Here is a 13239-nt window from a genome sequence, read left to right as displayed (position 1 = left end):
AAATCAATTAAATCTCATTTGGAGTCATTACTAAGACTAAAACATTACTAGGACTTCATTTTTATGTATTTTCATAAACTTGAATTAACCTGAATTTTAATTATGTGAGGTTTTGCTTAAACTTTTATTTTTGGCTGTCTTTAAATGCTGATCCTTTAGGCAAAACTAATCTGTGGTGATAGAAGCCCGAATGTTGATTGCCTCTGGGGACAGGGTATGATTATCGATTGGGAAGAGGCACAAGTGAGCCTTTGGGGTGCTGGGGAAAGTTGTATCTCGTGATCTGGGTAGTGGTTACATAGATGTGTACACAGGTAAAAATGCATCAAACTCTACACTTTAACTTAGTGCCTTTCACTGAAGACTTGAGTGAAATCAGAATGGTTTAAAAGAATGACATGAGGGATTTAAGAACTCTCCCCACCACCAGTCTTAAAATTTCCTTCTCCCTCTTGACTAGTCTGTGTATACCTGGACAGCAGGGACAATACTCTATTAATTTTCGTATTCCTGGTATGGAGTGGGAGGGAGGATCTATGCAGTTGGAGGAAGAGGGAGATGATTTCCCTTCAGGTCTGCTCTACTAGAGTTTCTTAATAAACCCAATTCCACTCTGAGTTGCCACCTCGCCATCTTCAAAATGTCACCATCTTCAAATCAAGGGGGAATAGATATATATGTAGAAATATTCCCCCTTGATTTGAAGATGGCAACATTAAGCAGCATTTTGATTTCAGAATCCGAGAAGTGGAGGACTTTGTGATGTGATCACATTCTTGCACCTGTCTTCCCTTATTTGCTTTCTTATTTGCATCTCTGTTAGCCTCTCATCTTCCTAGTTTGGTACTTAAGAGTAGAAATTGTATCTTTTATTTCTTAGTGTTCCATTTTAGGGTGGAGAAGAGATGACAAAAGGAATGATTTAATAATGCTGAGAAAATAAAGGGCTGTCCTTAGGCAACCCTTCTTAGGAAAGGTAGTAACACATCTTTTCTATCTCTCTGTCAAAGATGGTATCTAGAAGCAAGCCAAGATTATAGAAAGATTTAAGTTTTCCATACGAAAGAGCCAGATTTAAGTCCAGAAGAAGGAATAGAAAGGGTGATTTGAACATTTATGACAACAGAGAGCCCTTGGATTCTACATATATTAAGCCTTTTTCCTCCAAAATACTTCAACCTATGATGTAAGTCAGGTTCTGGGAAAACTGAGTAAGCTCAGTTGACTTGGCATTGAATGTGAGTTTGCTTTGTAAGAAAGATCTGTATGCACAAGGAAAGCATATGGGAGTCTTGGTGTTCATGCATTTGTCGTGTTATGAAGTTGCTCTGAATGAACTGAAAGCCCCTTCAGGATCTTTGTTCTAGACTATAATTTAGTATGTGCATACCGTAGAGAATTATAGTTCTTATATTTGGTTTGGGGCCCATTTAATCCTCCAGTCTTTCACTGACTAGAATTGTTTTCAAGCTACAGATGCAAGAATAACACTGTAAACCCATTCTCAAAAAGGGAATTAGGATTTTTTAAATGTATTCTGCCCTGGGACTTGCCCATGTTGAAGCCAAAATAAAACAATGTGATTCTGCGAAAGGAACTGGTAGACACATCAATGGATACTCCAGGAAAAATGAAATAGACTGCACAGGACATATAAAACTTCCATAAAGTCAAACCCCTTGATAACTCAGTGGGCTCCTGACTTCCACTTAGTTCCCATTCTCAAATGAGGTCAGACTAAAATTCCTTTCTTCTTACAAGCCAAGAAACCATATGCAACTCCCCTTCAGGAAATGAGGAAACAGAAAATAGATCCCCATTTTCCCACTATTCTCATAGCCCAGTTTCCCAAAACCTGGCTAACAAAATGGGCACCAATTAACTGAGAGATTTCTGTTACCACTATTGTAGTTCTAGAAGGACCCATTCGACTCAGAATCTACGTTCATCCCCACTGTTAATTAAACCTCAGTGAACAACTGTTACTAGATTGCATGAAACTATAGCCCATTGGACAGTTCAGCCAATTTGGACAGTTCAGCCAGACTCTGGAAATTCAATCCCATAACTGCACAAGTGTGCCATGATTAGCTACTATTCTCACAACATTGGGTGCTGTACATTTTGTGAAAATTAATTTTTAGATTATTTTTTCCCCTTAAAACAGAGTTTTGGCTGGGCGTGGTGGCTCATGCATGTAATCCTAGCACTTTGGGAGCCAGAGGCAGGTGGATCACCTAAGGTCAGGAGTTCGAGACCAGCCTGGCCAACATAATGATACCCTGTCTCTACTAAAAATACAGAATTAGCCAGGCATGGTGGCGCATGCCTGTAATCCCAGCTACTTGGGAGGCTGAGACAGGAGAATCGCTTGAACCCGGGAGGCAGAGAGTGCAGTGAGCCGAGAATGTACCATTGCACTCCAGCCTGGGCAACAAGAGCGAAACTCCATCTCAAAAAAAAAAAAAAAAAAGAGTTTTACCAAAGATGATAATTGAAGCATCAGAAAGTAATAGAGCTGACCTAGATTATTAAGTAAGTGGAATTGAGAAAAACTAACATCTGGATCAAGGATGACTCTTTAATTGTGAAAACAGTCATAGAAATTACTAAGAAATTGCTGGGCACGGTGGCTCAGGCCTATAATCCCAGCACTTTGGGAGGCTGAGGTAGGCGGATCAACTGAGGTCGGGCGTTCGAGACCAGCCTGGCCAACACAGTGAAACCCCATCTCTAGTAAAAATACAAAATTAGCCAGGCGTGGTGGTGCGTGCCTATAATCCCAGCTACTCAGGAGGCTGAGACAGAAGAATCACTTGAATCTGGGAGGTGGAGGTTGCAGTGATCCGAGATCATGCCATTGCACTCCAGCCTGGGCAAAAAGAGTGAAACTCGGTTTACAAAAAAAAAAAAAAACTACAAAGAAAAATTACAAGTTTTGAAAAAAAAATTTAATGCCTATCCGAAAACCATCTTAAAAAATACCACAAACAAGGAAAACCGTTTGACACAATTGGGGATGTTATGTTTCCTAGCTTTAATTCAAGATTCTTATAAATAAATGAGAAACAAGTTGAGATCTAACATAACATAGTAGTATGGTTACAATCGTGTGATATATAAGTAATGGCAAATATTATGGAATATATGGCTACTAAAATTCATGTTTTCAGAAGATTTTAATTACATGGAAAATGCTAATCCAAAGTGATAATACTTTATGCATCTAGTATGATCCTAATTTTGTTTATATTTAATTTCTATATTTAGGCAAAAAGGAAAAAATATTCAGAGAAAATACATCAAAAAGAGCTACAATGTTTTATCTGTGTAGTGAGAATATGGGTGATTGTGAAATTTTCTGCATTTTCTTAGGTTTCAAGAAAATGAATGTGTTAGTTTTATAATCAGAAAACAAAACCAACATTAAAACAGAAAATATATTCCTCATTAAAGCTTTCCTTTTCCTTTAAAAATTAAAGTTTACATTCTAGAATAGACAAAACATTAAGTGAAAAAGTCTACTAAAGGAAAATTTTTAGAATGAAAAAAGAGGGGTGTATATTGCCTTTCTGAGATAGTAAATGAGAAACTCAGGAAAAGTACTTTGGGAAATTTTTAAATACCCCTTTTAATTTGAGCACTCTTTCATATTTGCTCTTCTGATAAAACTCACTCAGTTGGTAAACTGGATGATTCCTGAGCAATCTCAAATGACCGTCTTTAGTAACCTGGCATTAATTCCTACAGTGTGACGTGCACCAACACGGATGTGTTACTGGTGTCACCCGCTCATCAATCTCCACCTTCATCTAAAGCAGACAGATGGGGAATTCTGCCCTGTCTTCCTAACAAGCATTTTTGAACACTTTTTTTTTTTTTATTAAGCCATGTATCTAGTCATTTTAAAAGTCTGTCTCTAGCCGTTCACATAAAGAGCCAGCATTATTTTTCAAAGCATTTTAAAATACTAGTTCTTGCCTACCTTATGGAGGGATCATTTTTATTGCCTATTCACGTGAAATATTTTACCGTCAAATTTTGATTACAGGAACCTGGCTCACCAGCTTTAGCCATGCCAGAGTGTTGAAATACTTTAGGAGACTAAAATATGTGGTGATTTGAATTATCTAAAATTCCACAGGAAAATACAATAGAATCTCACAGCAGGAAAGGACCTTAGAAATAATTTAATCCAACTCTCCTTATTCTACAGATGAAATTGAAGCCAAAGAGGTTAAAACCCAAGATTAACACCCAGTTTGAAACTGGTCCTCTGATTTCTCATTGCCGTCTATTAAAAAATACATTATACTTTAGAATTCGTTTCTAAAAGTTGTCACATAGTATTTGGGTGTCACTGGCATATATAATAGATTCTGGAGTTGCAAACAGAATCTATGCCGTGACAAATTGAATACAATGAATTTAAAGTTTTCCCTGGTTGCCCTAGTGCCAAAATGTGACAAGGACATTACTACAGTTTGAGATCATGCAGCCCCAGCATGTTGGGGCTTTCCCTATTTTTCTTCAGAAAAGTCTCATTGTTTCCTCAGTTTAATTATTTTAAGTTTAGTTGATTTTTTTTTCTTTTCTAATCTCAGATTTTGAGAAGAAAACCTTTTTCTAAATCAATATTATTTTTATTAACGATGATTGTTAGAGTTTTGCTTTGTCCCTTATTAAAGCTTTTGACAATGATTTGAGTTACAAAAATTTTAAGTTAGAGATTAAGCATGAGAACGTTTAGATCAGGAAGAAAAATCAATTTCACCATATATTTTTGTCCTTAGAAGCATAACTAAAGAATTTCTATACAAGTTTGAGGGAAATGTCTCTCCTCCCAGCCTGTAAAATGAAGATATCACAACAGCTGCAAGGTGTTGGTTACACTGTTGGAATTCATTTTGATACAGTGGATTTTTTATTATTTTTTAACCCCCACCCCCCATGTTTTTGTTTTTTGTTTTTTGGGTTTTTTTGATAGCAGGTGTGACTTTTACACTTCCAAACTCAACCTTGTACAATACTGAGTAATTTTGTAGGGACAAAATGATCCAAGATATGTGGGAAATGAACTTAAGAAAGATTAATAATGTTTCTGTAATTTTGAGCTCAAGTAACAGTTTTTACATTGAACACAGTGTAGACAAACTAAAAATTGAAACTAAGCAAATGTTGGAGGAAAAGAGAATTCACACATTTATGAATTATGATTGTATTTATACTTTTGATGTATGGTCTCATTGATAAAGGCCTTGTCCTGTTAATAAATGAGCAAATTTGAGATGGAATCTTAGATATAAAATACATAATTTGAACTTACTTTAAGAAATGGAAACATACCTTCACTGAGTTATAATTAACACACAAGCTCTTTATGCAATTTGTATAGTTTATAGTGAAAATGCAGAAAGGTTTTAGTATTTTATGTAAGATCCATAAAATTTTGAAAGTGAGAAATGTGTGTGTACCTTATCTTAATGAAGGTAATAAAATATATTTGAATTAGGCTTAATGTAAGTCCCAAAATATGCTTATACAACCATACCCTCAATCTGTAGACTAATCTTTTGAACAACTTATTTGTGTTGTAACTCAAATTATCATTAACTTCACTTCAGTAGGCACTGATATTATTTTCAATTATAGTTTGAGGCACTTCTAATTGTACTTACATAATTATATAAAATATTAAATAATAGTGAATATAGAAATATGTTGTTATAACATGCATAGGATACATAAACTTTGGTTTATCCAAAATGTCACCAGAATTATTTTCTTGTAATACCATATATATTTATGACAATAGATGCTTATAATTTTGATTCACATATTGATAAGATTGTCAGAGGCTTTCTGAATTATTAAAAGATTATTTTCCTTTTTTTCTCTCTATTTATCCTAGATCGCTGCAGTAGCTCCTAACCTGCTTCTCCTTCCCATTAGCGTTTCCTCTGGCTAATTCATCCTGCACATCACTACCAAATCAGTCCTCCGAAAATAGTGGTTTTATCCTATCAGTTGTTACTCAAGAAACTTTAGCCGCTTCCTATTTCTGTTATCTACTTCAGTCTCTTGCTTCCCCTCAAACAACCCCCAATCCAGTAAGTTGTCATCCTCACTGTTCCTTCACAGTAAATCCTCACTGACTTTGCTTATAGGTGTTGTTGACACAAGGTTTGTTTCCTTTCCCTCTGCTTTCTGTTTCTCTATCTGAAACCTACTTCTGTCAAACCTTAATTCAAATTCTGTTTCTTAGGTCAAGTTTCAGGGGCTATTCTTTGGACTACTCTGGTCCAATATTATCTTCCTATTTCCCATTCACTTAATGTCTGTACTATACCTATATGTTATAATTACTATCTTGTATTATTCTCTAATTGTTTCTTGTCTGGAGGTCATATTTTCCTGGCAGATTGTCCAAGACAGTGGTTCAAGCTCTGACTGTGTAGTCTCTATTTCAAGACCTACTGAACCAGATCCCTGGGGAGGGGGTTGGCAATCTCTAGTTTTAGTTAGCTACCCAGGTGATTCCAGTGGTCATCAAATTACTTGGTGTCACTTAAACTGGCAGTGAATTAACTATAGATTGTATTAAATGTATTTTAAGTTTTTGGAAATGTATAATCTATGTTACTTCTTTTCATCTAAATTAGAGTTAGCCAGGATACCCCATTCTCCTCAAATTATGTAGAAGTGAGAAATTTTCAAATAAAATGTTTCTATCACATGTACATAAATGAATACATAAGCAGTTACCCTTTACAAAAATTCAGTTCACTTTTTAATTATACGACTAATTTATGAACATATGCTCATGAGGAATTCAAAAATACAAAATGAAAGTCATTCTTGATTCTTTTCCTAATCCTTTTCTTTCCTCTCTGGTAAACAGGCCTATTGATTTGCCAAGTTCCCTTCTGAGCTTCTAAAATACATTTACGAATTTTGTATTTAGTTTTCTTTTTTCTAAAACAGTACATTTTTTGTTTTACGAATTTTGTATTTTCGTAGTTTTTCTTTTTTTACATATGAATACAGTATGAGAAAGAAATCAAGGGTATTCAGAGTTTGTTTTGAAACTTATTATTTTGTTTTAAAATTCTTTCCATATCAGTGCATATGTAACAGACAAACAGTATCAGGAATGTATACAATGTTCGTATATGAATGTGTATTCACATTGGAAGAACATACCATGTAGTGCAATATCATGAAAATGGCCATACCAAGGTAATTTATAGATTCAATGCCCATTACACCAATGGTTTCTTCACAGAATTGGAAAAAACTGCTTTAAAGTGTCTCCAAGACAATCCTACAAAAGAACAAAGCTGGAGGCATCACGCTACCTGACTTCAAACTATACTACAAGGCTACAGTAACCAAAACAGCATGGTACTGGTACCAAAACAGAGATAAATACCACAATCTTCAGCCATTTGATCTTTGACAAACCTTGGGGAAAGGATTCCCTATTAATAAATGTGACCTATTAAGGTTATTTTCCTTAAGAATCTTCTTCTTAATAAGTGAACATTAAGGTTGCTCTCACTTATTTTCCTTATTGTAAGCCACACTTCAGTGGACATCGTTGCATATGCCCTCTTGTGCACAAGTGCCATTTGCTTTTGGTTAGGAAGCTCTTCCCATTTCTGTGTTCCTTTTCATTTTTAAGCTAGTTCAGTTCGATTCCTCACTAGAACTAGATGCAATACCTCATAGCCTGCATCAGTGTGCATCAGTGTGCAGGTTTTCCTTTTCAGTGTGTGGCCAATAAAGCACAGGTTCAAGTCAAGATGTTTGGATTCTAGACCTGGCTCTGCCATTGACTTGCTCTATGATCTTAGACCCTTTTCTCCTTTGTTTCATAAAGGTATTAAGTGGGATGACTTTTAGGTTTCTTACAGTTCTGACAGTCTCTTATTCTAATTAGGCTTATGGGTGTGACATCGATTTTTATGTTACATTCAGCTAGTAGCAAGAATCAGTTGATCTTGTTAAGTAAATCATAAAAGTGTACAGTGCTGACGAATAAAGGGACCTTATGCTTTACTCTAAATGAGTCCTTTGCATTACTCCTAACTGATGTTTGAATGCCATTTTTGGATGAAAAAATAATAGTGTGGTAGTAGTACCTGTTTTCTCTTGGATAATTCTCAACAGTTTGTAGAAAACTGTTACACACACCAGCTTATTTTAAAGTATTATCTCATTCTCACAAATCCTGAGTAATTAAAGGAATTGTTCAAGATCATCAAGATCATTCAACTAATAAGTTTCAGGGTCCAGACTTTAACTTCACATCTTTTGATTTCTAAGTTCACTGTTCTCTTAAAGAGAAAAAAGTATTTTTCTGATACTCAAAATGGTTATTCAATATATACTACATTTCTTTTTTTAATATTTATAAAGTGCATAGTATTTATAAGGCACTCTTTAAATGTTAGTCTCGCCATTCCCAACCTTTGTCACATGCCTCCTAGTTTTTATATAGAAGCTGGCACTTTGTTCAGTTTTAACAATTCTAGACATCAAGATGACCAACACTTTTGAGTCAGCATCTCGTAAGCATTTAGAAATGCATCACACAAGTAGTTGTGGTTTTTGTTATCCTTAAAATCACTTGACACAGACCATAAACATTTAGCTCTGGTGCATGAAAAATGGGTTAGAGGCCAAGCTTAGCTTGTCTGCAGGGTATCTGTTTCATCTTCATGATAGAACACAAGTGTGCCAGTGATGTTTCATGGAAATACTTAATATGAAGAATGGCTTTGTTTTTGTTGGGAATCTTTTAAAGAATACGCATTGAAGTGTGGATTTTTTTTATTTTCAAATACTTTCTTCCTAACCTACCAGTGCTGAACTGAAGTTACTACTTGCAGAATAGCCTCTCACAGAAAGAGAATATAGCACAATCCAATGTGACTTTTGAGGTTAAACTGTGCTACTTACAGCACTTTTTGCTTAAAAATTTTGTTACTACCATAAAGCTGAAAGTATGTTTTCTTCATGGTGCAATCTTGCCTCGCAGCAGCACTGACCTCCTGGGCTCAAGCAATCCTCCCTCCTCAGCCTCCTGAGTAGCTGGGACTACAGGTGCATGCCACCACACCAGCTAATTTTTTTTTTTATTATTTTTTATAGAGATAGGGTCTCACTATCAGGCCTAGGCTGGTCTTGAACTCCTCAAGCAGTCCTCCTCCTGGCCTCCCAAAGTACTGACATTTGCAGGCGTGAGCTACCGCACCCGCCTGAGACTGTCCCTTTGTAAGTTGTGGTATTAATTCTGCAGTTATGTCTAGAAAGAATTCTCTAGACTGATGGGAAAGTTTTTGTATTTCAGTATTCTCATTTCCTTTACAAGCTCCCCTTCTCTTTCCAAAAATTATTAAAAGAAGGAAAAGTTGAGCAAAACAAAGAAATAGACGATTAGGAGCTTTTCCACTTTTTTTCTGTTTCTTAACTTTACCCCTTTCACACTCCTTTTTTTCTATTACCTTTTTAAAAAATTTCCGTTGCCTCTATATCTACCCCTATTATCTTGATTACTCCGCTTGGTACCTCCCACTCTCCCTCCTTCTGAGAACTTTATAGTCTCATTAGTTGTCCTCTTGACCGATATATGTACACATACCGCAGTTCACTGGTCATCAGAGTACTATAGCCAAGGTTCTCAACTGCTGTTACAGTTCTCAAGTGTGAAGTGCCAAGGGCAATTTATTACTAATTATGAGTACCCCAGTTTGTACATGCTTTGCTTTTTAAAAAACAGATGTGAGCTTAGCCCTAAAATAATGTCACTGTCACTCACTTGCATACAGAAATGCTTTCTTGAGTGGGAGAGAAAGAATGACACTGCAGCTGATGGACTCTCTGGGGACCGAAGCTTACCTACACCACAGCCTGTGGGAGTGTGTGGTGGGACACGCAAATGTCATCTTTCCTTGGGCCTATTCCCTTCAGAAAAAAAAAGGCTAAAACCTAATCAAAGAAGAGGAAAATGTTCCCACTGAAGATTATTGTTGCTTATTTGGGTTTGTTTTTATTAAAAGGTGAATGTTGGAAAAAGATAGTTTCTCTCTCCGAGGTTAGATTTGTTTGTTTTTACTAGTTATTTATCAACACAAGACTGAAGTTAGGGTGAAAGTCATCCGCAGGTTTTATTAGGTAGATATTAAAAATAGCAAATCCAAAGGATTTTACAAATGGAGGAAGACTGCTTTTGATCTATGAAAGTATGTGGTAGACTCCCTTGCTAGCCTCCTTTCACAGGTGTTTCTGGTAAGAGACTGCGAAAGCAGAATTAAAGAAGGCAACACTGTGAATCAAACAGGTTTCATGTTTTACCTGTAGTGTGGTTTCGGTGTTTCCATCATCTGTTTGTCCTGTCCATTAGTATAGAAACTTCAGAGAGACCTAATGTTTTCCCAGGAGGTTTCTTTGTGGTAACCTCAATTTTTCTTTTCCAACTGATGTTGACAATCTCTACTTACTGTCTCAAATTTAACATAAAGTGAAATCTTTACTCAAGCAGAAAGACTATGATGATCTTTAGTTGTTTCTCTCTAGGGAATAAATTAATCATAGATACATATATTTCTATTTAGTTAAAAGAAAAAGTTAGTGGCAAAGAGAGGGTTTACATTTGTTACAACCCAAATGTCTATAGCAAAATACCATTTCTTTGCTCAGTACATGTTCCAGACTTATGGCTGTGAGGATAATTTTAGTTCTAAAGATAGCAAAATCTCGTAATTTCTCTTGGAAATTCAAGATGTACTTTTAAGGATGCATAAGTGAAACACGGGGAGTGAAAAATTAAGATTTTTGTAGACAAGTGATTTGCTTCCTTGTCCAGGGCCTTACTCTCTGGAAAAATACATTTGCTTTCATAGCTCATTAATAGTTTCATCACTGATGTTCAGATAGCATATTCTTTTTATTTATTTATTTATTTTTTGAGACAGAGTTTCGCTCTTGTTGCCCAGGCTGGAGTGCAATGGTGCGATCTCAGCTCACCGCAACCTCCACCTCCCAGGTTCGACTGATTCTCCTGCCTCAGCCTCCCAAGTAGTTGGGATTACATGTGTGTACCACCATGCCTGGCTAATTTTGTATTTTTAGTAGAGACAGGGTTTCTCCATGTTGGTCAGGCTGATCTTGAACTCCCAATCTCAGGTGATCTGCCCGCCCTGGCCTCCCAAAGTGCTGGGATTACAGGCGTGAGCCACCGTGCCCAGTCAGCATATTATTTTAAAATCAATGTATAAGCCAGGCACAGTGGCTCATGCCTGTAATCCCAGCATTTTGGGAGCCTGGGCGAGAGGGTCACTTGAGCCCAGGAGTTTAAGACCAGCCTAGGCAGCATAGAGAGACCCCACATCTACAAATAAAAAATCTAAAAAATTAACTGGGTGTGGTGGCGCACAGCTGTGGTCCCAACTACTCAGGAGGTTGAGGTAGGAGGATTACTTGAGCCCAGGAAATGGAGACTGTAGTGAGCTGGCCCACTGCACTCCAGCCTGGGTGATAGAGCAAGACCTTGTCTCAAAAGAAAAGAATTTAAATTAAAAATTTTTTAAATAAAATCAACATACAGTTATAGTGATGGTCGCATAACTCATGAAAGTACTAAAAACCATGGAATTGTACACTTTAATTGGGTGAATTATATGGTATATGAATTATATCCCTATAAAACTCATATTGAAAAATCAATATGTAATTGTATTTGAAAATACAGGTTTTGGGGGTTTTTGGTCTTTTGTAGATTCACCAGAAAACTAAGCGTGCTTCGTGGCTTCTTCAGATGTGAACGTGTTCACTGAAAGCCCAGTCTGTGTAAAGCTGCTGAGCCCTCACCAGCTCACTGGAGTGGCCCTGCGCTCCGTTCCTCTCTGCACACTTGGATGGCCCTGGCCAGCTGAGTGCTGCAGGTCAGGAGGCTGCTCTCCTACAGCCACACACTTCTGCTCCCGGCATTTGACAAGTGTGCTTACCAAACCCATGCATGCCAGTTGGCTTGTTTTGGTAATTATGTCATCTGATTAAATTTTTTAGTTCACTTATATATAGATGCTAAAAGAAAAAGTTGTTTTCATGAAAAGAAAATTGTAGCCTTAGGAAAAAAAGGTTAATTGCTACAAAAAAATGTATACTGTTGAATTAGGCACGGGAGAAAAAATTGTAAAAGATTTGGGAAAAAATCATCAAAATTTAGATGTATATTGTAGTCAGTATACCCAGGATACTCACAAGTATCCGAAGTCCTCAAAAACTCAGTCATAGACAATGTAGCAGTTCTATGGTTTATGTAAGAACAGATTGACATTTATGTTTAAGTTACTATTAGATATTTAAGGAATGTATGTAGAACTTCAAAAAATGTTTCTCTTTAATTAACCTTTCTGATTAACCAACAAACTAATGGTTCCTGCAGCATTGAACAGAGAGCCTATACTATAGGATACAGAGGCACAAAGAGAAACTTACAAAGTTTAGTAAAATGTTGAAAGAGTTTAGGATTGACAGATAGGAATGGGCTGATGTAACAAAGTGTGCATGTGTGTGTGTTTAAGAGAAAAAAAGAAACAAAATAAAATTTACCTCTGTTAATATTTATGTCCCTAGCTTCTTGCTTTTTTAATTCGTTGTCTACTGATTTCAAAGCTGTTGAGTATGAGAAAAGTAATGAAATATCCCCATTCATTAATCCAACACACACTGATCTGACATCCACTAAGGTCCATACATTATACTAGTTATGGAGATATGAATGCAAATAAGATATGGTTCCTTTTTATGTATCTAATGTATCTTTTTAGATTTTTAAAAATGAATTATCTTTACTGTATATATATAAAAAGAATCCATTTTTTGTGTCCTTTATAATGCTGTAAATATTCAGTCTCATCTTTTTTCTTAAAGTAACAAGTTCTCGGCCAGGCATAGTGGCTCAGGCCTGCAATCCCAGGACTTTGGGAGGCCCAGGCAGGTGGATCACCTGAGGCCAGGAGTTCGAGGCCAGCCTGGCCAACATGGTGAAACACCAGCTCTACTAAAAATGCAAAAATTAGCCGGGCATGGTGGCATGCGCCTGTAGTCTCAACTACCTAGGTGACTGAGGCAGGAGGATCACTGGAACCCGAGGGGAGATTGGAACCCGCAGAGAAGACTGGAACCCGCAGAGATTGCGCCACTGCACTCCAGCCTGGGCGACAGAGCAAG

At 36.7% G+C, this 13239-nt stretch overlaps 1 protein-coding gene across 14 annotated transcripts in view; it reads left to right on the top strand.

Annotated features, from left to right (window-relative positions):
* The window catches only part of DISP1 (dispatched RND transporter family member 1), a 198829-nt gene that overhangs the window by 160108 nt on the left and 25482 nt on the right, over positions 1–13239 (top strand). For 4 of the 14 annotated variants that reach the window (XM_050780132.1, XM_050780138.1, XM_050780152.1 and 1 more), the window contains exon 2: positions 11783–12042. The exons of the other annotated variants lie outside the window; for them this stretch is intronic. The gene's annotated coding sequence lies outside the window, so the exon portion shown is untranslated. The remainder of the gene's footprint in view (positions 1–11782; positions 12043–13239) is intronic. 14 annotated transcript variants of the gene reach the window in all.

The sequence above is a fragment of the Macaca thibetana genome, chromosome 1 (genome assembly GCF_024542745.1).
Source record: "Macaca thibetana thibetana isolate TM-01 chromosome 1, ASM2454274v1, whole genome shotgun sequence".
Taxonomy (NCBI): Eukaryota; Metazoa; Chordata; class Mammalia; order Primates; family Cercopithecidae; genus Macaca; species Macaca thibetana.
Note: the sequence above shows the minus strand (reverse complement) of the source record. Positions and strands in the feature narration are given on the sequence as shown.